General features: G+C 37.4%; 1 protein-coding gene and 1 long non-coding RNA gene across 14 annotated transcripts in view; one reads left to right on the forward strand and one right to left on the reverse strand.

Annotated features, from left to right (window-relative positions):
* GRID1 (glutamate ionotropic receptor delta type subunit 1) overlaps positions 1 to 26468 on the reverse strand; it is a 583553-nt gene that overhangs the window by 311015 nt on the left and 246070 nt on the right. The window lies entirely within an intron of this gene.
* LOC137859373 (uncharacterized) overlaps positions 10493 to 26468 on the forward strand; it is a 143844-nt gene continuing 127868 nt past the window's right edge. For both annotated transcript variants that reach the window (XR_011098250.1, XR_011098249.1), the window contains exon 1: positions 10493 to 10526. This is a non-coding gene — a long non-coding RNA (uncharacterized lncRNA). The remainder of the gene's footprint in view (positions 10527 to 26468) is intronic.

The raw sequence follows: 26468 nt of genomic DNA on the forward strand, positions 1-26468 counted from the left end.
TTCAGAAAGCTGATAAACTATAACTTTAATCAAGACATAAGGTCTTCATGAAACTCATCCATGAAGGTATTTTTAAAGTTAAATGAAAAAAGTCCTTCTGGGAGATTGTCTGGAGCACTAAGATGAGATAAAAAGGATGATGGCAGAAGAAAAAAGACAGCAGTCCTCCCAGCAGTAGTTCAAAACAAGAGGGATGATGATACAGTCCCTTCAGGAGAAAGAAAAAAAAAAAAAGCATTCTCATGCACATCTAAACAAAAAAACAAATGTCTCTAAAGTAGTACAAGAAAATTCTATTAAGTCAGGGGCATAAACTTACAACAAATACAATCATGTAGAAAAGTGGTAAGACTTTTATCTACCTACATTTGCATTCTGTTTAGGTCTTTAAAAGATCTTTAAAATTAAAATGCTTTTGTGCAAAACCACTCCCATCAGGCATACAAAATTAAAGTAATCTTAATGTCATTGAAAATATTTCTATTAAAAATATTGATCTATAGAAAGATTCGTTCCTACTATTGATGAATTGAGGGCAATATCAAAATCAGGATCATTTAAACACTCTCTCAACCTTATGATTCACTAAGTGGGGTTTCCAAAATAATGTTTTCTTCCTTACTTTACATTTGGATTATGTTTGCTTGCTCTTTGATTCCTTTCATTAACTGAGAAGGGCAATTTATTATAAATGTGTATTATTAGTACCTAGTGTCAAGTTTTGCAGTTTCCCTTTCTTTGAATGCTCTGCAATAATCTTTTTTCTTTGTCCCATTTCTATAAGCTTTTACTTACTTTACATTCTGCATTTACAACCTCCTCTTTTCAGGTAACTAAGGAATTATTGTATTGTTAGAAATACACAAACTTCTCACAACAGAATAACTGTTAATAGAGAAAAAGATAACAGATGTCAACCACATAGATATTATATGTAGCACTTTTATTGCTGCATCACCTTTATGCAGTGAAGATGATTATTTCTCATTCTACTACACAGACCTTCAATCAAAACAAAATGAATTTTAAAAGAATGAAGCAAATTTGAAATTAATCATGGTTTATTGTAAAAATCAAACCAAACAAACCTCCTAACTATACCAACTTGGATCGTTTTTTAGATACAGCATTTAAGAACAGTAAGTATTCCCTCCTGTTTATTTAAGCATCTATTATTCTGTATTTGGGACCAGAAACCAGGCATTCTTAGATCCCACAGTCCTTGATGTGATTAACTTGGAAGCTACAGGAAAGTCTGACATAGCCTCACCAATAGCTCCCGATGTCCTGTGTTCCCCTGCTTGCTAGCATTCAGAACCCCAATGTGATACCAAGTCTTTCACTTTATGATTTCAAATGATGGAAGTATTCCACATGTACAACAGTGTGTTGTGAGAAGGGCCTTGGAGAGCATCAGTGACTAGCCTAAAAGGGCAATACAAACCCTAACAAATACTATGGACTCTGTTGCAATTAGAGCAAACAGCGAGACCCAAAGAGAACAGAGCATAGCTGGTGTTTGTCAGATGGGTAAATCTTATCCAGACTTCCCCAAAACTTGGTATTTATTTACCAGCAGTGAAATGGCCATTTTGACCCTCCACAGGATATTTTTTGCTACTTATTTTTGTAATAACTTCCAACTAACAACACAACACAAGATAACCCATTGGAAAAAAAAGAACTATTGCTTAAACTGTTTCTGATTTTTTTTCCCCTCCATACTTAATTATCTCCTTGGTATTAGAATCCATAAGATACGGGAAATTTAGGTGTTTTTCTTAGCAACTGCAACAAAACTTCTAAGTCAGTTGAAAATATTTTTTTTCCTTTTTTTTTTTTTTTTTTGAAAAATCTACCCTAAATTGCATGCGTATATGCAGTCCTATAGCCAGATGTTTTAGTCTCCACTTCAAGTAAAATTCTTAGTAGTCCAGCTCAAAGCACTAATTGATCCAAAACCCAGCTACGCATCATTGCTTATATTTTCTAAGATAATGCTGATTATTTCAGTAGGCCATCAGTTAAAATGAAAAGATTCAAGAAAATTAGCATATGCATATACATGTATTGGAGTGCATGCTTAAGTGTACACGTAGTCAGCATGTCAGAATATCCCTGACAAAGCAGTGTCTAAAAATAGCATCTTGAACGCTAAGGAAAGCATGAGAATTTGAAATGTTTACAAGAAATAAGTTTCAAAAATAATATTAAAGAACTGTCCCATTTTTGAGTGGCTCTTTTTATTACATTTTTATTACATTTCTTTTATTACATTTCAATCATTCAATAGCCTAACCTGAACAGAAAGGGAGAGAGTGGAAGAAAAGGGACTTACATATACATATATACATATATATATATTCCTCCCCCACACCCCTCAAAAAAGATATTGCTAGCCATTACTCACAAAACAGACACACACAATGGCAACATTACCTTCCTTGTGCTGCTTCGCCCAGAGGGGAAGCAGTATTTAGAAAAAACGTGTTTTCTACTATATGCCTTACTACCCAATACCTTGTGGGCCCACTGTCAGCATATACAAACTGTCAGAGCTCTCCTGACATTACCAGAACTGTCCTTTACCTCTACATAACAGGGACTATACCTTGCTGCCTCCTTTACAACCATGTCTCATAATTTTCAGTAAATTTTTATTGTTGGTTTATACACAAATGGAAATATAACCTAGTTTTAGCATGAAGGCTACAAAACGCTTTTGTTTTATATCAACTATTTACCATTAGTGAAATCACAGAATTGCATAGCACCTTTCCCTAGAATACATATTGACTGCTGCAAATGGAGGTTAAAAGTAATTTCCCAGGAAAAGCAAATTAAAAAGAAATATAAAAAATGATGCTATACATTTATATCACTATCAACCTGATAAAACACCAGCTCCCATCCTTGAAAAGTTATCAAAGAGGGCAGGAAGAAGAGATATCTAGACCAGCCTTCTGTTGACTTTTATGCAGATAAAGGAAAGATTCAAAATGGTAAGTAACACACCACAGAGAAGGAATACAGTTATCAAAACTAGAGTTGTAGCTTTCATTTGACGTCCTGAAGCATATTAATAGCTCTCTTCAGTCTTTAATAGGCTAAAATAAAACAAAGTCCTTTAACACCAAGCAGTGTGGCGAAGCTGCTCTACTGGCAAAGCATTTCAGTTTCCATACAACTGAGTGATGCCACCAAGTGGTCAACAAATGCACCAGTTGCTTTCCAAGAAAAAATTCTGGATTAATCTTCATTGAACACAGTACTTCCTGTATAGTAAAGCTATCAGCATGAAATCAGGGCATATGCCCCTGAAAAAAAAAAAAAAAGTGCATTAATTGAGAGCAATAGTGAAAGATAAAGAGGCGACCTTATTTTACACAGGACGGATCAGATACTGCCCTCTAGCTCCTCCAAAGAGGGGAAGAATCTCAGAGCAAATGCAGCCTTATAGCCAATACTCCACTCTCTAGCTGAGTATTGCTTGGCTTTGCAATTGGGTGGATTTGGAAGACTGACCCAGTAAAGACTGCATAATTGATTTTAAGAAGTTGTTACTTGTTTGTTTTGAGCTTTTTGTTTTTAAGACAGTAATTTAGAAATTCAAGTAAGGATGTGAAACATCACAAAATTTTAACATTTTCTAGTTTTTTGTTTGTTTTTAATACTAAAAAATCAATTAAGTAATACCTGACAGTAATCCACCAGAATAACTGTACTTTTGATAACAAAATGTAATTCAATTAGTAATGTTTTTCCTCGAAGAATCAGAGCTTGGCATGATGTTTAAAACTGAATAAGCATTTCTGGTAGTTTTGAATTGCACCTGGTTGTACAGAACTACACATTACTCACAGTGGCATCAATACTATTTTAAGGCACCAGGTAGAAGTGAACCCCTTCCACCCCAATATCTGAGGTAGAATTAACCACAAATCATCTCAATTATTTGAGGGGCATAACAACTATGTTCTTTATTGAATACTGCATATTTGACTTCCACTCCTAGCAAGTTCTTCAATAACTGTTTTCTTTTGAAGACTAAACTCCATTTTCTCACCCTCTGCTTCTTTCACCTGCCTTTCATTACAAATCATAATGATATAAAAATATTTTTTCCACACCTTCATTAGCATTCAGCAGGGATGCCCAACTTTGCCGCCTCCTTTGGGACTGTTTTGCATGTACATGCTGAGTATTACTGTAACGTCAGCGTGGTTCAGCCTCAGTTCCGGCATGCACAAAAGAAAAACACTCTCCCGCCATTTACAAAAAGCAGTCAAACATAGCAGCTCCAGACAAGCTGATAAAACCTCCCAGTTCTTCGGTACTGAGAAACTCATTTGGATTCCAAACAGTATTGACAAGCAAGGAACATGCTAGCCCTGCTTGCCTGTCTAATTAACAGCAATGATACATATGCACAAAAAGCACCATGAGAAAGCTGATTTAAAATAAGACTTTTTTTCAGTTCCCCCTTTAAATGGTTCTCCCTTGTATCCCACCTTATGCTGAAAGCAGGAGGAAGGAACATCCATCTAAGCATCACAACTCTGTTTCTGAACCAGCAGCAAAATATTTCCATTCCCTTGTTTCCCCAGCATGCTGTAAACACATGCCGTTTGTGGCACATCCTTAGAACTTATCATTCCCGTTCGTGATTCCCCCCCCAACAGGTATTGGTTCTACCAGCAAAACAGACAGCAACATCACGTAAGCCATTCAAGACACCAGGAAGCAATTTGTGTGGCTGGGGAAGGGCGCTCACGGTGAGGCAGGCAGCTTTGCCAAACAACATGCATCTATTTATGCCAACTGCTGCCAAAAGACTTGCAGTGTTTGTAGGTCTAGCTGTGACTCAGTATATATTTATAGCATATATTTATTGACAGGGTTTAGTGGTTGATCTATTGAAAGATCTCTGCAGCGTATCGCATCCTTACAACTGCATTCAAGGATTATGCAAATATTCCAAGCCTAGCAACAGTCTAAAGCTGCTATTCCATTTTTCTGAACTCAGCTTTAAAAGGAACACTTCCTTCTTTCCTCATACATGAAACACAATGAATGCCAAAATTATTTTTGCTCAATACTCAGGAAAAGAACAACTCCTCACTCAGCACCACTATTTCAAAACAAAACAAAAATCTCTGCTTACAGTGCTACAAAATCAGTGCCATTAAAATAATCCAAATTTATGTTCTCCATGCTAAAGTTTGCCTTTTAGCAGTTGCCCTAGAATAACTTCAGAAACCACCCATGAATTTTTAACATCTAATAAAACTATGCTAAATTATTAGAGCATCAGTCTGAATTTCTGTCCATCTTTGCTGTAAGGAATCAGCAGAATCAGCAGTCAAATCAGGGAAAAACATCAAAACGTATACATTTTCAAGAGTTCTCATTTAAATACATGAAGTGAGCCAGTTGTTCGAACAAGTTTCGCACCTAATAGCTCTCAATATGAAGCTTAGGGCAGATTTTCAAAACATCTCAACATTTATGCACCTTTTACCCAGAAGCTGCTTAAAGAACAGGCCACTTCTTTTGATACTTAAATGAGATATGGCCTCTTGAATGTTGCATTTGGGACTGCCTTTTTTTTTTTTTTTTTGTAATTAAAAACAAAAACAAAAAAGTCTCAACCTGTGGATAAAGAGATTTATGTTATACTGTGATGCAACAGAACAGGCTTACCTCATGTCTGCACAGAAGCAGTTATTTCTTTTATCTCATATTATTCAAAATTGTTTAAAATTGGCCTAATTATATCTTACACTAACATTTCTCTAAATATGAAAAATCACTATATGGAAAACACCACTTTGAAAAACTAATAAAGGAACCTGGAGAGGTGCACAGGTTTGGCAGAGGTGAGTATCAGTCCAAGACACATCTACCGCAAAAGTATAAAGTTCAAAGAAAAGTCACACTGAAAGGCAAATCAAGAATCATCCAGAAGCGGTCAAACCTCACTCTTTATGGAAGCGTAAGGACGCTGATGTACACAAGAGACAATGAAAACAGCAAAACAGGGCAAAAAGGGGCACACCCCAAGTATGACCTTCACTTCAAACTTTCTTTGTAATAAAGTTGAAGTAGAAAGAACTAGAGACAATTGTATACACACACTATAACTTATTATACAGGTTTCTATGGCTAAAATGTCATACTAACAATGTTTTAATAACAGTAAGACAAGTGATGCCCATACCACATTATTCTAAAGCATCCTAAGAATTTTCAAAAACCCGTGATTAATTACAACGCTCACACATTTTATTGAATACTTTGAGGCAAATGAAATATGATGTTGTGTTCATCAAGCTAATCATTTAAATATATATATTAAAAAAAAAAAAAAAAAACAAAAAAAAAACCACTACAAGATGCACAGTAGAAAACAGACCCAGAAAAAAACAGTATTTCCCTTGTATTCAAGCCTGAACTGACTAATCCAGAAGGATCCATATACAGAGGATCCACTATTAAAAGACCTCAACTTCCACTGAAAGAGCCTGTTTCACGTATAGGCTCTGCCATTAGCTGGTATGCAATTCCTTCAACCTAATCTAATTTTGATAACTGTATAACATGAAGTTATTCAATTAAATAATAGAGGATAACTTGAGCCTCACGATATCTATCCATAGATGTTACTACACTTCTGATTATGTGCTGCTTAGAGTATATGTTACTAATAAAGCTTAACTGGCTGTTATGTTTGCGTTCATAAAATCTCATTATAAAAACCTCCAGGTAACTTTTAGTCACACACCAGAAGCAAAATAATTCTGTCCCCGTTCTCCTACCACATGCTTAGGATAAATCCTACATGAGACCAAGGGAACTATCAGTGCTCTGCAGCGAGAGGAACACATCCTAAGGAGCAAGCACACAGTCACTAAAACATCTCACGTGGTGGGACAAGTAATGATTGGTAAGAAATTCTGATCACACCATCTTCAGTCTGTTTCTATAGGGCGCTGCAACAACCTTAACCATTGTTTGCATGAAGAACTGAATTCTTCAACACAATTAAAAATAAAATGCTTAAACTCACAAGATGGGTCTCATGCCAGAAAAGCCAATGCCAAATATCAACTCCTTCCCTGGGCATGCAGAGATTGGTTTAAGAAAAAGAAAAGGTACATTTCATATACAGAAAATGAAAGAGCAGGTCAGAGAGGGATCCTGCTTTTAAATATAAATTTTCTTTTTGCCAGTTACAACATAAGAAATAATTTATTAAAAAAGGGAATTTGTAAACAGAAATACCACTACAAACAAGGATTATTTATTTATTCATGTTACCAGCTTCTCACACGAGGCTTTAATTATATCTCTTAATATGCCTTAATTATTGGTTCATACAGATTTTCTGAGACTATGTCTTAGATCCTATATTAGGTCCACATGTTCAGTACACAGGCCAAGGGGAAAAAAAGTAAGAAACCAAATGTTAAAAAGCTATAGCACCTAAAGTTGTAACGTTTCTTATAGTTCTCACACTGTCTGAAGCATTAGGGGCATCTAGTGTGCAAGAAGCACCCAAATTCTAAGATCACTACAAATCAAGTTAGAGTGAAATGCCATAGATGAATAAACACCACTTCTAGAGCCTAGATGTGCTGACCATAACTATGATATATTTCCTGTGTTGGTTACCCTCTCCACTCCCAGTTATCACTGTATAATTGCTATGCTTGCTCTGATTTATTTATTTTCTTATCTTTATAAAAGTCATTGTCCTATTCAGGAGAATTTAAAAAAGCCACATGCTATGTATACCATCTAAACTGCCACATTCTCCCCTCCCTCCCCCCATTTTTCAGTAATTACTGAATGGCTTTCATAAAAATAACTTGACTGCAAGAGAAAAAAAAATATCAGTACTCAGGCTTGGAGGTGTTTTCCCCTCTAGGATCTTATCTGATTTCTAGTAGCCTACAGAACTGGCACTGTGGGCTTCTAAACTTTCCCTAGTCTCTCCAGAAGTGAGGAATTGTCTCTCTAAGGTTAGTTCTTCAGACACACCATCAAGGTATAGATCCTGAGAGCTCAGACATAGCAGCCTGGTTCTGCAGGCTCAGTGGTTACTACTAGCTCTCCAAGCTTCCCAATTTACTTAAAATAACCCTTTCCCTGAAATCCAATTTCATAAGCTCTAGACTACTGTATAATTTTTCATTCAAGGATCTCTAACAGTTGAAGTATGTACTATAGATTCTGAAGTAGTTCCTGACAGTCCTTGAGTTAGGACAGAAAAAAAATAATTATAAAAAATACTAATGTATTTCCCAGTTGTCAGTCTCCTCAGCAGCTTCATTTGGATGGTTCTTCCATGTTTATATATCTTCAGACTGAAGATTCACCTTTCCCGCTTTTCTTCCCCTCTTTCTTGTCTGCACCATAGAGTCTCTTCCCACATGTAACCTTTTCTCTCTCCTTCTTTAAAATGAGTGGTGAGAGACCATTGGGAAGAACTCTGGTCATCAGCTGACTGAAGACTCCTCTAAGAACAGAGTTTCCTGCTTTAATTTCAATTTGGTCTTTAAAAACTGTGTTGCGTTTTTTTACTAAACAATAATCATCACTTCCACCAAGGGCCTTCCACATTCACAGGAGTTTTGTGGATCTTTCCATTGCTACTCTACTATCACTAAAAAGCTTGTTAAAAATAAAAGACAAAAGGAAGGGAGAATACCCATTTTTAATGGACTTTTCCAGCAGCTGCAGGCATATCTTTGTGTAGAGTCCACAATCTTGGAAAGAAATCATGCATTGTAAATAAGCCAATTCTGAAGAAAGTTTCAAAATAAAATGACTCACAAATTACTAAGCCTTTTTCATAGGAAATTCACAGCAGAGCAGATGGATTTTCCCCTTAAGGTAAATCTACTACTGCAGAGTTCCTACACCTTCAGGAGAGAGAGACATTTTGTTTTGCCCCTTTCTTTTCTCTTATCAAGTACATGTTTGAGTACATCTCTCTTGGTTTTTGGAGGAAAAAATAAAGGTTTACACTGGTCTATGCAACCGGAAGTCTCTTTCTCATACCAGAAATGATACTTTCAGATTCTTCTCATTACAAATTCAAATCACCAAGATAGGCCACTAATGTGCAAGCCTATATAAAAGCTTTTTATTATTGTCTCTTTCAACCTTAGTCACAGCTCATTTATCTTAAAACACATTTTAAAGCTAGGACTATGACAACAGAAATTTTACTTAGGTCTGTCCTGCACCTTGGCTTAGAAAGTTGTTGAAGTCAACAGGCAGGCTCTTCAACAACACAGCTGCACTCTTGCACTGAAATGCACTTTAGAATGCACATACTTAGACACACCCCACACATGCTCTAAAATAAGTTTCATAGTTCTGATCTTGAGCATTTTCTATGTTATTATTAATATATTATTATAAAACTGTACTTTGAACCACTTGCATTTTGGACCTGATTCATCTGAATAAGCAACTTCTTTGAAATCAATTGCTATTTATTCCCTCACCAGGCTGAAACTATTTTATGCAACCAGGAAAAACTACCTCCTGGATGAGCCATGTCAGCTGATTTCTCAGAGGGGCCTTTTGTCAGAATGGCTGTCCCTTTTTACATGATAAGAATATTTTTATATAGTTCAAATCTGTATCTTGAGACTGCCTGTCTGGCGATGACCTTGTACATTTATTGCCTTCTGATATTCCACAGGGATCAGTCTTATTTTACACATATATTTAGACTGACATGTATTTCTCAGTTTTACAAGAGAAAAGTGTTTTTTTTTCCACTGATAACATGGTTCCTTAGCTGTACAGCCCAAGGCATAATACATTATCCTCAACCACAGTACCAATGGAGGGTGGTGGTAAAGCCCCAGCTTGAAGCAAGCTTTAAGTTTTGGGGAAAATCTAGCCTGTTCTTGAGTGCTTTACTCCTTAGGTCTAGACATGCCAGACGCAGCCCAAACTCTCTGGAGACCAAGGCCAACACTTACTGTAAAGACACATTATATTATCTGTGCAATGTAATGAAATGCATTTCTTTTTCCTCCTTACTTTAGATTTTCCCAACCTGTTGGACTTCTATGCATGCAGGAGAGCAGGAAGTGATGTACTTCTTTAACAGAGTTAAAAAATGATTCCATGCTGGATGTTAGGAGTACTCATCTTTTTTTCCAAATTAAATATTGTCCTGGTTTCAGTTAGAAACCTAGCTGGTAGAATGCTATGTTTTGGCTTAGGATGAGAAGAGTGCTGATAACACCCCGATGTTTTAATTGTTGCAGAGCAGTGCTAATACCAAGCCAAGGACATCTCAGCCTTTTGCTCTGTCCTGCCAACGGGCAGGCTGGGGGTGCAGCAAGAGCTGGGAGGGGACAGACCCAGGACAGGTGACCCAAACTAGCCAAAGGGGTATTCCATACTATCTGACGTCATGCTAAACAATATATAGGGGTGGCTAGCTGGGGAAGGGGGCCGGACTGCTCGGTGTTAGGCTGGGCATCGGGCAGCGGGTGGTGAGCAATTGCATTGTGCATCACTTGTTTTTACGTATTATTAGTAGTAGTACTATTATCATCATTGTATTATTATTATTATTTTCCTGTCTTAATAAACTGTCTTTATCTCAACTCACAGGCTTCACTTTCCATTTCTCTCCCCCGTCCCAGAAAGGGAGGGGGGAGGGTGAGCGAACGGCTGTGTGGTGTTTAGCTGCCGGCCGGGTTAAACCACGACAAATATATGCTTAAGAAGCTGCAAGTGATCACAACTTCACAGGTAACTCTTCGGAATCGAGCTTCTTTGAACATCAAAATGAGGTGGAAAAGCTTTTGTGAGCAATGACCAAGTATATCAGCTAAACAGTCTGACTGCAAAAGAAAGATTACATGAATTAGATAAAAGGATGTGTGGAGTTGTAATATGAGTATCTTCATTAGATCTCTCGAGAAAGAAAATTACATAATAGGCAAAACATTTCTCAACATCTGTTGGTCATTTATTTATGCTTGGTTTGGCAGGGGAGCAGGGAGTTGACAGTAGTTGAATTAAGCTCTCAAAAAAACTTTGTGTCCAAGGAGATATATAGGAGATATATAGGAGATCATAGGAGATACTATCACAATCTCATTCTTGATATCTCTATCATGCAAGATTGTCAGCCAAATTTGGATCTCCTAAACAGAAAGCCTATCCAGCCATCAATTTGCCATTCCCAATGTCATTAAAATTATCTAACGCAAACTACAACAAATCGCATACAACCTGCATCATAAGCATCTTTTCTGTGAGAAGTTGCACTCTGAATAAAGATGACTTGTTAACCTAACACTATAACAACATTTCAGGTACACGGACAGTTGATAAGCTATGTATATAGGTAACATTCAGTCTATAAACTGATTTTATAATGCACAGAAATGCATAACAAAAAGAACAGTGGTGTTTTCTATCAACACTCCCAGCTAGCTTTGTCTCTGTGTTAATTAGAAGAAAACTTCCATGCTGTGTGGATAACCCCTTTTTAATATTCAGGACAAAGTGTTCAGAGACCAAGCAACTGGATTACACCAAGCCCCAGAAGCCAGCCATCCAATGCAGCCTCCTGGCAGCTGCAGGCATCACAAGAGCACGCAGAGCCCCACGGAGATAAGCGAGCAACCCCAAGAGGCATTAGTGCACTGGAAAGCAGACACAATCCCAAGAGAATAATCGTTTTGAAATGGCACTTTCTTGCCTGCTGACCCTTGCTGAAGGTGTTTAAATATAAAGCTCTGCAAAACAAAGATCACCCATGGGGAGTTTCATATGAAAACCATATCAAGCTTTTAAAACAACATCTAAATTTATTTTGAATCTAACCTTGAAACCTAAATACTTCCACAAAAAAAAAAAAAAAAAAGAAAAAAAAGGCTAAATTTATTTCTGAATCTTAAAACTAGAGGGGTTTGGCTGACCTATACCATGCTAGCTAGTACTTCCATTCTCAGCTGACAGCAGTCCTTTCCTGTGGATCATCGCTGAGCAGCACAAACAAACAAGAAGACAAAACACAGAAGGGTACCAGTGCTTTGGTGGCTTATGTTCTGCTAGAAGCCCTCAAGAAAAGGAGTTCACGCAAATGTGATGTTGATTTGCAGTGATGCCTGTGCATGGATCCATCCACAATGCACTTCACAGAATCACAGAATTTCTAGGTTGGAAGAGACCTCAAGATCATCGAGTCCAACCTCTAACCTAACACTAACAGTCCCCACTAAACCATATCCCTAAGCTCTACATCTAAACGTCTTTTAAAGACTTCCAGGGATGGTGACTCCACCACCTCCCTGGGCAGCCTGTTCCAGTGCCTAACAAACCTTTCAGTAAAGAAGCTCTTCCTAACATCTAACCTAAAACTCCCAGAAACTCCACTTCTGTCTTCCCTAAGCAAATCAGTATTGCCAAATGCCTCTCTAAAACTCACCTACAAGCTTCTTCTTTCTCTTACATGTACTTGGGCAACACTTCATCTCACAAGTGCAGACTTGTTTTCTAACATATGCATTTAGCATCTGTTGATGCAATAAAGAGGTAAATGCCTTATGTACCAGGTTTTAGCATACCCATAAAGTAGACTCAACTCTACCGTAAATCCCAGAAGAGGCACACATCTCACACAACTTTTTGTATTCCTTGGGGGCTGATGTTCAGGTTGACTGCATCTCTGGGGGTGTCTTGGACAGGGATGCAGATGCTCAGAGCATCAGTCAGGGGTCATCACAGGCTCCAACAACACTCGCAACAATCGCTAGATGAGTTGACTAGGCCAGAAGACTTTGGTCCCTTCTCCAATCACCACTGAGCTTTTCCATTCCTTCGTGACCTGAGCAGAACTCAGGTTGAGCCCTCAGGTTACCAACCACACTGGGCATCACTCCTGAGCCTCAGGGTAGCCTGGAGATCCTGTGGGTCTCTCAGATAAATAACAGTCCCCACATCCAATGCTTCATGCAGTCTGTGCACTACTTGAACACACAGTCACTTTTCTCAAGGGTCTGCAAGCTAAAGAAATGTTGGCAACTGAACAGCTTCTATAAACTCAGTTTGGGGTGAGCATCAGCTGGCAACCACTTGCTTCAGTTCTTCGCTATGAAGAGCCTGAGATCTCAAGGGCAAGTTACACAAAGCCTCCAGCATAAAGCATTGCTTGGCCTCCTTCTATGCTTTGGGTATGTGCCAGCTAAAATGGTGAGTGAATCTGTCAAACAGTTCCCAGTCTCTGTAGTTCAGAAACAGTACCCAAAAATGACAGGCTTTCTACTTCACCAAGAATGCCAATGTTTGTTCAGTGTGCAGTAAATGCCACAATAAGCACAACACTTTAAGCCAGTTACGCAAATCAGGACAGACAAAACTTTTGTTACCTCCAGGGTCAATTGGATTTAACTAAGAAACTATTTCTGGAAACAGGAATAAAATAAAAATAAAATAAAATTGAAAATAATATATATTTATATATATTTTTTTTTATTTTTTTTTTTAAGGGAAAAATAAAGGAGTCACACAGATAATTTATGCAGGCTAACATTAGCAACGCCTAATTTCATATGAGTAGTCATTCCTGTTTCTTTCTTTTCTTTGTATTTTCCTGGAGTACTTGCATGAAATGCGCAATAATGTTCTGTTCAAATGGTTAATATAGCATGAAGAGAAATCTGTACTTGTCATGACATTTCAGGCCCTGCACAACAGAATCACATGTAATATTATTTTGGGATACTGAAAGCAGAACAGTGCAGATACTATAAAAAGCAAGTGACCAGAAATCTGAATTCCTATAAACTGTTTTTCATGTAAATAAATGTCCTTGTATTTCTTCTGCAGTCCAGGATCAAATCTATTTTAAAATATGATGCATTTTTGCAGTCAGTCACTGTTATACTGAACAACAGCTTAAGAATACAGTTTCTTTTGGTGCAAAACTTGAGGAGCTTTTGGCAACTTCTGTTATTTTGATTGTTCCTCTGTCAGCATTTGATTCGGCACCCTGTGTAAGCAACACCTTCACTGAAGGTAAATATGTTGAATATAACACTGGATAGGTTTGTATAGGTCAGTTTCTTTTCCATATCAGTCACCAATACCACATGAGTCTCCATAAAGCTTATGAAACCTTACTCTAGCATATACAAAAACCATATTCCCTTAAGAGAATGTTCTTAGATATATTGCCATGGTTTTTGTGCTGAAGCATAAGTATTTAAATTATTTATAATGTCTTTATCCTATCAAATACAGTTGTGGATTTTCTAGTTATCTGTACAGGAGACTCATCCTTAAAAAAAAATACAAAAAATAAAAGTCCTACTAAGCTCCTGAGCATCAACATGTTAATTTGGGGAATTTAAAAAATATAAATTCTTCCTGGTTTTAAGTCTTGACTCTGCATCCTGTGAAGTTGCAGTGACAAGATCTCAACTGCTTTCTCAGTCACCATTATTCCTTCTCTGATTATAAATCCTTTTTCACACAACAGTTCCGAGATTCTGCTCTTATTCACAAGATTAATCAGCATTTACTTCTGTCTGAACACAGAAGTCTGTTTCATGTATATATTCACAAAATACGGTCATGAGAAAGGAACGAGGAAAAACATGAGAGTCTGAATGAGTTTGCATTGACCTTTCTGCAGTGACACTTGGGCTGTTTTTCATAAACCGCAATACAGTTGTGTAACTCATTATTTCTCCATGGGCACAGCTTTGGAAGTCTCAGCACTGCATTTCACCTGCCATTATGCTACCCACCCACCTGCTTTTGCTTGGAGTCACTAAATTGGTGTCACCCATAAGTTTTTGCCACTTAATTGCATTTCCCTATTCCAGATTAGAGATGAGACTATTAAACACTGTTTATAGTACAGAACTTCTGGGCATCTCAGCATTAGGTTTTTGCTGTGCTGATCATTCCATGCTTTGCATACCTTTGCAGACAGCTCCCTAATTACAACCTCTGCTCACCTCCATTCCCCCTTTCTCCAGGACTGCTTAGATTTTGCTCCTGGCTTCTGAGAGAATTTAACAGAGAATGGTTTCTTCCCATTTACCTACAGTAGCACTGTAGGAAGACTGAAAACTATCTGTACCTTAGAGCCAATGTTTCTCCAGGTGAAGTTCACATTGTTTTGTAAAGCCATGTGTTTAATCGGGTATTGCATTGGAAAATTATATTGTGATTTCAATAAAAGCCACAAGCTCAAGCTCTCTAGTAAGATTTAAGAGGCACCACAGCACTCTTGCTTTAATGCAATTTCATTCTCAGTATTACAGCAAGATATCTCATAGCAGTTCCTTGAAAAGGTAACCAACAAAAGAATAGTGAGATGGTTATAAAGCTAATTCTGCATCTTTAAACATTTAGTAGCACCAATTCTTGCTACCTCTAGAAAGAGGGGAAAAAGCAGAACAAATGTATACCTGTCTATGGACTTCACATTTCATCCATACAGAGCAGCTTACAGCTGCATCAGCTCCTGGAATGTAAGCTAGGTCATTCTGAAGTCACTTGGGTCTTCCTGTACTACACCACACTAAGCAACGCAGGCAAGCTCATAAGCAGCACATATTTCATGACTGTGAGGCAGAGCAGGAGGTCTGATGTTCTGGTTAAGTCTCATGTGTTTCTGATGCAGAGTCAATGCAGTAGTTATGCCTGCATAAGGTCTTCCCTTTATAGACAAATGTGATGGAATTCAAGATTCACCAGAGCCACAGAATTCATCCTACAAGCCTGTCTCATTTCCTAGAAAAATGATATCACACACACATACACAAAAAAAAAAAAAAAAAAAAGCAGTATTGAACTGAATCAAGTTTGCCATTTCCCGGGCTATGGAACTCATGGGTTAAAAATGCCCTAGGAATGTTTCATAATTCCATACAAAACCCTGTACAGAACCTTTCAACAGGATTTTCAACCCCATTATTCACCTGAGAAACAAGGAGATGCAACTTCCCCCGGCAGTATGTCTCCACCTTTATGTATGCCACATCAGGATTTAACACCTAAAACTGTAAATGAAGGCCCTTTCCCATGACTGAAGCAAGAGCATACCATGCACTGCTTAGTGCTGCAATCAGAAGCCTTGTGACTCATTTCTTATACCCTCATAAGAGGCTTTAAATGGAAACAAGAGTTCAGGACGTGCAGATAACCTTTTTAAATGGTGAGTGATTTATTAAACCATAATGAATTTTTACAGTGCTGCTACTGGTTTCAGAGGAAGTTTTATATTTCAGTTGGATCATGATAGTACTGATTTTTTTTTTTTTATTATTTGAAGTATTTGTCGTGGTTCAGGAAAGCATAAGGCAATATATGCATGTCACAGACCTCAATATTTTATCCCAACACATTAATGAAGAGCATTAACTACTTAAATCATACTTTTACGAATTAACTTTGAAGAGAATGAAAACAAAAACCAAACTTGTTTTTCTGATCCAAAGAGCAGAACCACAGTCCTTATTTTTCTGAGTTCTTATTTTACCGCCTAAGTATCCGTATGAAATAAAACCACTGGGTTTACATACACCACCAGATAAAACAACCTGCAAATAGTGAAAACTAAGCCTTGCCACAGCATCAGGTTCCTACCTTTGAAGGAAGCACCTCGGAGTTTGTGCTTTTGATTTTGCTGTTTGATATACCAATTATAGCTTGCACAAAAGTATTCACTTACCCCCTCACAAAGCACTGTTCTGTTTGCATTATATTCATAATATTTTTATACTACATACTTGAAAATACACGTGTGTATATGTATTTCCAAGTCAACTGACTTGCATAATTCTGTCCTGTGAATATTAGTAATTCACTATTTGCGGCCTGTGCACTCAGTCATAATCCAGCTACAAAAATCCACACGTTTTTCTATCTTTGTTCAGAACAGACAACTCTCAAGACACCCTTGGAAAATAGGAATTGTATTCTTCAGTGAGCTACAGCTTGTATTACATTTAGTTTGTTGTGAGGATGCCAAAAAAAAAAAAACCAAAAAACAACAAAACACAACAAACCCACCGTGTTGCTGACTACTGCTATAGATTCTTGTGATCAGTAAGACCCCTTACTTCAAAAATTCAGAACACTAAACCTGAATTTCAAAGGCTCCAAAAATCACTGAAAATTATGGTGTTTGACTTAGGAAGAAGACACCGAATATTTCAAATATTTTATCTGCTACACAGATAAATTCAGATGATCTGAATTTATCAACTCTTAAAAAAAAAAAAAGATAAAACCAAGCTCTCGTTCCCCAAAAATTATTCGCTGCCTCTCTTCCTCCCTCAGCTTCCCATGACTATTTCAGCATAGTTTAAAATTTGTCTTCAGCAAAATGGATCAAGTCCTGGGTTTAAACACATCAGCAAAAGAAGGAAGAGCTAATGGAAAGTACGCATTCTTTATGGCTTAATATTTTGAACTAGCTCAGATGGTGTTAGATACCTGAGTGTAAAGTACTTTCTTCTCATTACGTGCTCTTGAAGCTGGATGAAAATACAGGTTGTAGAATTTTACGCAGCATTTGAGAAAAAAAAATTAGAATTACACCTAGCTGCAGGATAACATTCATCCCCCATTCGACCTTCAAAATTTTACCTATATACAAAAAATTCAATTCAATTTTATTTTCAATTTAGATTAAAACCAGAAAAAAAACACTATCCTGAGATGCTTATTTGAAACAGGAGCAACACTTGTCTACCAATAGATATTAGATATGTATAAAATATCTGGCTATAACAGAGAAATGAGGAATCTGACCTAATATGCCAGTCACAGCAACTATATCTCATATACATTGCTTTACTTATACCATAAAGCAGAAAACAGACTACCTGGCAATGTTTTGTCCCTCCCCCTCACCTCCCCAAAGCTGAGGGTTGCTTTGCTGTTTATTAGGTGCCCTGCCATCACTTTGAAAACTGTTTCTCAGCGTTGGTACCAGAACAGTTAAATCATATCAAAGGAAGCCTTCTGTTCTCTTAGCCTGAAACTCTACACCAAGGATTTGCAAAAAAAAAAAAAAAAAAAAAAAAAAAAAAAAAAAAAAAACACAACACATATTGGATGGTAGCAGTTTAGAAAGTGACATCTAAATGGTGCAACTTTTACAGCCTTTTTTAAACCTAGAAATTCATACTAAATAAAAATACATACACAGAAAGGTGAACAACTTCCTGCAGCTAAGATATGGAATTACCAAAAAGGAAAATAAATAATAGCTACTCTTAGATCTTATGACAACTGAAGACAAAGCTGAGCACCACAAAAAAGCCCCACTTGGAACATGGAAAAGACTCTGCTGAAAGGGATTGAGGAGTTACCTAGACCAGTACTGATGTCCTCCCAGCCCATTTTCTTTTTAAATAAACAGTGAGCAGCAGCTGGCACTTAAAGATAGGCTCTCTGAAGCAGAGCATACATCTTGTGATCCTCCTGTCTGTACACTCAGAGGTTCCAGTGGTTTTATGCAATTAATCTGAGTTACAACTGGCTTCTGAGGCATCTTATTTAGTAGCCTACTAAAGAAATTTTTCATAACAATTAGTGAATTTTAAGTCCTTAATATTTCTTACTTTAAGTCTGTAGTAATGTGGATCATCTTTTCCAAAGTGGATTTTGTGGTAACGAACTCTGCAATTTTAAAGTGCTTTCCATGGAAAACTACTTTTGCTCATTGTAAATCCTGTCCTGCTTCTATTGGACACCTTAGTCCCCATGCTACAAAAACAGGTAACTCATTCCCTATTCATATTTCTGCTCCATCCATGATTTTATATACCATTATCATATCTTTTGATGCAGCAGTCCTAATCTATTGTGTTTCTGCTCCCTTACAGGATGCTCCACACCTTTAACCATTCTTCTTGTCCTTCGCTGAGATTTTATCAGTTTTACTGTGACCTTTGCAAGACAGGGTCACCAAATCTGCATACAGAATTTGAAATGCAGATGTACACTTGAAAAATTAGGTTTTCTATTTTGTTCTCCATTCCCTTTCCTTACAATCCCTAAAATTTATTTGCTATTTCTTACTGCCACTAAGCATTCAACTGGTGTTTCCAGAGAAATGCCCACAACAGATCCCTGCTCTCTCTCCTGAGCAGTAATAGCAGTTCTGGAATTTATTACCATGTACATGAATGCATATGTATTCTGTGCAGGAACACATACACAGTATATTGCAGCAGGAAATGTTTCTTGACAGCCTTGCAATGCTATGAAAATAAAACGCCCAGAAAAGCACAATCTGTCATTCCAGATCAAAATAGCAACTGAACTGCATGCATCTACCCATCCCTACGTCCAATCCCCCAAATGATGATTATCCATAAAAGCACACATAGGGAACTCCTTTCTGTTTTTAACAGCCCCAAATCAGGAGGACAGGCATTTGCAGATTGGCTAGCATTCAAAAAGCCATCATCAAACATAACAGAGGTATGTCCTCACCAGCTAATAGGCGAGTCACCATCAAACGCCCTTCCTACTGCATAGAGCTTGTTGTGGGTTCTCATTTGCAGAGCCAGGCATCTCACACTGAGCTCAGCTCAAACAGAAACTGCATCTGAGCTCAAAGAGAGAAATAATGTGCTGTCATCTATATGAAGGCTACTGTGTGGGGGTATTACAAGGCTAATTTCCAGCCTTATCCAGAGTATGTTAAAAATCACTAGATGCCTCCACACATAGCACAAGAATTTGAGCTTCAGGCACTTCCAGGGTATCTTAAGAAAAAGCTGTGTGAAGGTTATCACACAGATGTTCTCTTGGCCTGCACAGGGCGTGGGAATAGCACACCCAAGCTCTGACAAGACACTTCTGCATCCATGCTTCAGGAATACTTTTCTGTTTCCTTCACGTACATCTTTATTAAATACCTCAAAACCCAGGAGGACACTACTGACACGTGACAATGGGCACAACTATGCCTGGTAACAAACACTTGATGCTTACACCAGAAAGAGCAGACATGAATATATTTCTCAGGAACACAGGAAGATATAATATATTCTGGAGAAATGCAAGACCATGAAATTCTTTTAAACCCTAATAACTACAAACACACACAAGTGTGTTCCTTTAGACAAAAATAAAAAATAAAGATCTGAGCTACATTTAAATTCATCTTCTTCAGAAAACATGGTGAACATCTTTACCTCAGTGAAATCAAACAGCATATTATGAAGCACCAGAAGTTATTTCCTTGCCGGGTTTTTCTATTTGTGTTTTCTGATTGTCTAGGTGCTTTTTCATTTGCACCCAATTGAGCACTGCTACATCACCAGTTCCTTTGTACTGACCTGCTCATCTGCTGCAATAACTTTTTTGTTTTCCAGTCGGTGATTCCATCTCAGAGCATCTTTCATCCTGTTTTGCTTCTTTATTCAATTTTACAAACTTGCCACTGCAAATTATTTGCACAAATAGAGAGTGATTTCTCTTTACATTAGCTCTCCTCTCCATCACTGACTTGCTCCAACAAGGCGCTCAGCGATGCTGGGGCAAACAGTGGAAAGCAACGGCATAGCTGCAAACGGGAAGTAATGAACTTGAGAGCTCAAAGAGAACTGCACGCTGACAAAAGTAATACTCATTTTACAAGCCATAGACGTTAGGACTACAGTAAGCTTTCTTGGTCTATCTCAGAAAAATGTTTCTTTAACATATTTTATAATCTGTACTTACAGCATAAATCCCCTGTTCTTCACAGATAATTTAAAGAAGAGAAAAGAATCAAGTGGGACATTTTGTGTTATTTGAAATGAATGAAAAATACCACTGCAGTGGGAAAGAACTACAGAACCTGTTCTAAACATTAGAAAGATGTACAACCCTAGCAGGATCTAAAGAATAGGCTATACGTAATCTTGTTGTCTTCAGCTTCTGTTTATCTGTTGAAGCATCCCTATTTAATGGCCACTATATACTCTCTAATTCAGAAAATGCCAGGAAGTTAAATTAATCCTTAAATTGATACTATCAGAAAAAATGTCCTATGCTGTAAACAGCTAATGGAAAAATGTTTTAGGTTCAAGGACATAAGATTTCAGACTTGCTCCATAGCGTTAATTTCTTGCACCTCCCTACATCTGTTTTGTGCATCCTGTGCACTTCCCAAGCAGTAAAAAAAAAAAAATAATTCATACTCTAGCAAACCAAACTGGAGGCCTAGCAGATACTTTCTATCATCTCCAACCAGTCTTCTAATCCTAACTGTGCGTTGCCCTTCTTTCCAGGAGCTTAAAATACTGTACTTTTTGAAACACTTCATTTGTTTATGTCAACCTGAGTTGCTCCATATTCAAAATTCAGGAAGGCCAAATTATGTCTCTGTGCAACGTGGTATTTGTGTGTTTTTCCTTATTGAAATAGCATCTGGAGAGCACTTGGTTCAACTTGTATTACCCATCAGGGTCAGCTAGATTCATATCAGAATCACCAATAATGTCCTCTACTTAGCTTGGCACTACTTCAAAATTAAAAGATGGCAAACAAAAGGAGCACATGCTTTGTCTTTCAGGAGCTTCATTTGTTAAAGACATCAACAGGCTGAACGTTTATTAAGGTTGTATAATTATGTTGCTCATAGCGGACACATGCTGCACATACAGCTTACAGGGTTGCAGACAGCTGTATAAGCAGCACTATGTGGAAGAGCTGGAGTGAGAGAGACAAACAACAACTCCCACCCAGTGAAGGACAAAGGCTGTCTAGGTGATGTCCCAAGGGCATGGGGTTTATGCAGGTACCAGATGCTGTGAAATAAACTCATCTGTAGCTGTGTGATGCATCGTTAAAAGAAAACTGACACAGCTACATTTTTAACTAATAGTGTGTGTCTTTGGACACTTGTAGCCATCTGTTTCACATCAACATTATAAGGCTTATTCATAAAAATCATTCATTTTTAAAGTCTTCATCATGGTAACACATTCCAGTATAGGGCTAGGACATTGGAAATTCCTCATGCTGTCGCATAGCAAACATCAATTTTGTCCTTGTATCTGCCTTTCCTGAAAGGCTCAGAGTCACCCAGAGGCCCCCAAAATGCTGTGGACAGTCAACTGAAAATTATGGCTGTAAGTTTATCTAGTTTAGGGAAATGATAGGGAAATAGCAGCTACAACTGTAAGATGGATGTACTGTTCAGCCTCCAGTAATCAGGAGAAAAACAAGGTAGATAGGAATTACAAGAACTACTCTGAAAATCAGATTTAGTTTATTTAGCTTAGAGAATCTTGTATTTTAGCATCAAAAAAGGCTGCAATATTTGGATTAAGAGCTGTATGAACAAGATTAAGTATGTATTTTTGAATAGGCTTTATTATTACACATCATAAGTGGTTTAATAACAGTATTAAATATTTAAAATTACTGCTTTAAAATATTTAAGATAAAAGGCTTTCTGTATTTTTTTTTTTTCTTTTTTAGGGGGGTAGTTCCTCCACTGTCCATAACAGAGCAGAAAGCACCTAATTATCAAAGCAAAAGCAGAAAAACCCACAAATGCATACCTATGTAAATATAAATTTAGGGCAACAATTCCAGAACTCAAACTTTCAGAAACTTGTGGCTTTAGGAGTGCAATCAGAGACACCATACAAAGCAGCTAATATTCAGACAGGAGGTGATCTACAGTTCTAAAATGAGATTTTACATAAATGTCTGGAAACAACTGTCAAGGATTTCTGGTGACCAGCCCTTATCTCACCACAGCTTGCAGTGGTGCTGGAGGATTTTGGAGGGCAGCAGTAGCTACCCAGGCCCACCACACAGCACCAAGGACCAGGTGGGCTTTTATCAGTGCAAATGCAGCACAATCATGTTCTTGCCTCCTGCAGTGATAGCACAGTGATAGCACAGCTGTGTTCTGCCCAACTCTTTTCTAAGCAGAAATTCAATGTTTATTCTCTTCTGGCCTTTGCAATAGGCATCTGGAACTCAGTAACACTTAGATACTCCACAATAACCTACGTAAGGTTTACAATCCTTTGCACATAAGCTGTCAATGACCACTTGGTAAAATCTAATAGAAAGATATTTAAAAACAACAATTATTCCTTCTGTAAAAACCTCATGCCTTCATTTCACTTTTTGGAAAAAGAGTACAATAAGTTTAAATATTAATATTCTTAAGGTTAGAAGTATATAATTATAGTCACCTTGTTTATTTGCTACATCACATTGCTATGAAATGTTACCAAATGTCTCTTGCATAAAGTTTAGGTTTCTAGGATTCACCCTGTGCTCAATTGCACAGATCCAATGTTTTGTCCCTTTCTCTGTTTCAGAAAGTCTCTTCTGTTTTAGTCTCATTTTTTTCCTAATTTCAGTTTCCATTTTGTGGAGGTTTTTTCCTACAAGAGCTCTTCGCTACTAGAAATATTTTCTTAACATCATTACAGAAAAACTATGATAAACTTTTTTTTCCTGAATCAAGTGAGTCTTTTTAGTTTCTTAGAAAAAGAGAAACAGATGTCAAAGTTATCCTTGTAGTTTTTGATTGAACACTGAGACTTGCCCACATCCTTTATGAAGCCCACACAACCGAGCAGCATGTTGTATTTCAAGGCGATTTACAGTAACACCCTGGGACTAGTACTGATTCTCAATGCACTTATCATAGAATCATAGAATCACTTCTCTCATAGCTGCTGTGAATCTCTAGGAGCTTATATTTAGAAGTCATAGAAGATAATGACCCATATTGTTTACTAAATTACAACTCCTTAAAAACACTCTCGTCGTGCTAGTATGATACACAACCTAGTTTCCTAGAAACATGAGCTCACATCACTTAATACAAATGCTGAACAGAAATTTTTTTTTGCAACATCAGTAAGGTACAGCTAACTATCATCCTGAGCTCCCAAACTTGAGTTTGTATATCTGTAGAAATTTCCCATGGGATTTAGCTTCTCTGTAGATGAAGTTCCAGATATAATATAGAACAGCCAGTAATAGGAAACATATAAGTTAACTACTTCTTAGTAAAGGTTAAAGTTAGTAAATTTCTGTTATCAGATCCTGTTTACTCCTTTTATCTTATCATCCATGCCAAGCTAAGCAGAACTTATTACCAGGCACACACGTAGTCACCCTGACATCAGACACAGCTCCATTTAGGTGAGCACAGAAAATAAGACCATAGACAACCCACCCATTTCTAACCAATTGGTTATTATTTTTCTCAATGATTCCCTCCCTTCTTTGCTGCTGTATTACAATTATTCATGTTCAATGAAGCTGTGGGCTGTCTGTACTCTCCCAGATTAAGAATGCCAAGCAGGGTGTAATGTACAGGAAACCATCTCAATTACTGAAGTCAGTATTTTCCCACTGTTCATCAGGATCTATGCACATCTGAACTCCAAATACCAATTAGCTTTGTCTTTCAATAATACCAGCATCCATCAGTCAGAGAAAAACTATGTGAGAGAAATGCCAAACTCATTTTGTCCATAATTAATGTGAATAGCAAGTCTCGTCTATCAGATGACCAAAGAAATCCAAAACCTGAGAAAAAAAGTTGCACGTTCCCAGAATGGATAGTCACAGCTCTGCAGGTCTGCATACACTAATTAGGATGCAGCACAGGAAAAGGTCAACTTCAGAAATTATAAAGAGAATTAATACACAGTGACCTTGCCATTTCTTTTGATTTGATTACATGCACACTGCCAGGGGAAGATTTAACGTACTGCATTTCATTCATATTTGTCAAAACATCTATTACAGAAGAAACATTAATCCTAGGATGCATTTATTCAGAGAGAAAAATTAAGAACTCATTTGTATGTTAAAGGCAAGGATGGAGGTTTTTGCCTTTTTGTTTTATTAATTCTTTTTGTTACTGACTATATTTATCAATGCTGTTCAACCATGATATAACAAAAAAAATAATCCATGGAAACAGCAGTCTTCGTGCTTTTATTCCTCACGACTGTACAGCCTACTAAGTGCTGTTTGAAACTTCTCTGCACTGCTTGAGCTCCTGGTGCCATGGGGCTGGGACAGCAAAAAACCTGCTCATCTGCCCCAGTGAGCAGATCCCTGGGGTACCAAAGGGAGGTCCGAGGGGGGATAATTATTGGTAGAGGGAATGAGAAGACAGGTTTGTGGGATTTCTTGTCTTGGGGTTTGTTTTTGTTTGGGGGTTAAGAGGATGTCTGATTTTGAGATTTTCTTTTTTCTTTTTTTTTTTTTTTGTGAATCTATCACAAAAGCCCCAAAGCAAGCCTTTTTCAATTTTCAATTAATCTGAGTTAATTAGAAGAGGAAAAAAATCTATTTCCTAAGTTTCACTATAAGCATCCGAATTCTCTGTTATTTATTATCGTTCCCTCCAGCCAGGATTCAGATTATGTTTTTCAACATCCATCTTCTGATCCTATTTTTTATCCACATTTCTAATAATTTTCAATACTCCTTTGTGTTATTTAACTATTTTCCTCTGTATTGGAGCTATCATGGATCGCTACCTCCACATATTTCAGTTTATATTCTTCATTTTCTATGTTATTAAACATCATAACATATATAGCATTATTCCCTGTTTAGACATTTCCCAGAGCTACAGCCATACCCACTTAGCATTATTCTTTATTTACCATTGCTCTGCCAACTCTTAGATCATATGGCAGCATCTCCATCACAGTCAATTTGAATCAATTTTTTGAGTAAGATTTTATGAAACAGCATCAAATGTTTTACTAAAACCCAAATATATGACATTTACTCCATTCCTTTCATTCACCAAATTTTCAATTCTATCAGAAAGGTAATCAAGTCTGATATGCTTTTCATGCCATACTTTAAACTTCCACATTCTCTAGCCAAAACATATTCATCACACTGTCCTTGCAAAATGCAGAATCACCGTGCTACATGCAAACCTAATGACAAACAGTTTTTGGTCCCAAAAGTAGAGCAAACTTAGCTGCGTGAGCACAGACAGGACTTGTTCAGTTCTCATCTCCCACATAAGACAGCTGACATCTCACTGTGATCTAGCATATATACAAACAAACACAGGGTAATTAAGCTGCCATTGATACAATTTGTACAACATTATATAGTTCCAAAATCCAAAGCACAGAGCTGTATGCAGTCAGCTTCAATACCCACTTGGCTCTGCACTCTGTTAATTCTATACAGCAACTGGGTCCTTTAATGAGCAAACACCAACTACATTTTTTCCTCCCAAAGCCAGACACCATGGCTGCTTCTGAGGTCAGGCTGTGAAAACAGTGGAAGCAAGACAAATTATGGATGTCTGTTCTCATCTGCTGGCCTCTCTCATTCTTGGCTCTGAAACACATGTTATGATGGCTAGGGAATCACCCTCACTCAGCTTGCACCTGGAGGCTCCTTATTTGATTCAAATTTCAAATATAATTAGAGATGCA

The sequence above is a fragment of the Anas acuta genome, chromosome 7 (assembly GCF_963932015.1).
Source record: "Anas acuta chromosome 7, bAnaAcu1.1, whole genome shotgun sequence".
In the NCBI taxonomy this organism is placed as follows: Eukaryota; Metazoa; Chordata; class Aves; order Anseriformes; family Anatidae; genus Anas; species Anas acuta.